Source organism: Cenococcum geophilum (assembly GCF_001692895.1).
Source record: "Cenococcum geophilum 1.58 unplaced genomic scaffold K441scaffold_32, whole genome shotgun sequence".
Taxonomy (NCBI): domain Eukaryota; kingdom Fungi; phylum Ascomycota; class Dothideomycetes; order Gloniales; family Gloniaceae; genus Cenococcum; species Cenococcum geophilum.
Window position 1 is genome coordinate 1,532,512 of NW_027137590.1, and position 1,362 is coordinate 1,533,873.

The following is a 1,362-nucleotide window of genomic DNA, read 5'->3' on the forward strand; positions in this document are numbered from 1 at the left end:
TTAAATATATACGCTCTATAGCCACTGCCCCCGTCCTATAATAGGCTGTTACGATATAATAATAAGAAGATACTTCCTTATAGACAAGCTATATATACTCTAGCAGCTATACTAAAAGTAGTATAGGTAACGATATAATGATAAGTAGGAAGATTTCTATATATAGTTAGATAAGCGAGTTATCTAAAACCACCTAATTACTAAAAAGGCTATAACTTATATTAAGAGAGCCTTAATTATAATGTTAAAAGATCTAAAGGAATAATTAGAGGACTAGAGGAGTAAGAGATATATCTTAGTACCCGCGAATAAAGTTATAATATTTAGATTAATATAGTAAAGGTTTAAACTTAAAGATAAAGATAAGTTAAGAGTTAACCTAAAGCACCTAATATACTATATGTTATTATAGATTACATGCGTAGATAATATATATAAAATATATAAAAATCTAAAAAAAAAAAAGAAATTAAAAGTACCCTATAGGAATATATTAGGCGCTAGATGGGCAATAGTATAGAAATACTAAGTATATACATAGATAGCATCTAGTAGAAGTTTAAAAGTTAGAAAACTTAATACTTTAACTAAAAAGATTTCTTATAGAAAAATACTTAGACAGATAATAGTAGTAGGAATGCTTAAAGAATACGTTTCTATAGTATATTAAAGATAAAAAGTAAGCTAAGTATATAAGGATTTAGTAGCTAATAGTTAGGAAAAGTAGAGGCCTATAAAACTAGAGGGAGCCAATAGTAAAGCCTTAAACCCTTAAAAGAATTTAAGAATAATACCTAAATTTATAAATTAATTAGTAAAATTAGTAGTTTAAAGCACTAATAGATAGTAGAGTAATAAGGAACTATATCTTATTAGCGGTAGTTAAAAAAAATAGAATTACCATATAGATAAAAGGAGTAATTTTACCTATTAGTTATAATTTTAGGAGATCTAATAGCCTATAAAGGAGGCATTATTAACCTTAAAATAGGACCTATTTAGATAACTATTAAAGGAAGATAAATTAAGATGTTTTTTAATATCCTATTATTAGAATAGGATGAGGCGGTATTAAAGATGCCTTAGTTATAGGAATATAATCTAAAGATTAATTAGATTATAGGTTAGTGTCAGTATACTTACTTTATTAACGTGCACGAATATTACTTGTAGTGGTACGTATGCGGTATTAAAGTTAGTAATTGGTTGTTAATAGAAGAAAGGGGTTGCTCCAAGGTCAGACAGTTAGTCTCGCTTCGTAGTCTTATAACTACGTCACGTAATTAACGTTCCGACACTAGAGCAACTCTAAAGAAAAGGCTAATCTACACTCCAAAGTTAAGTCTTTTAGACTACTCGTAG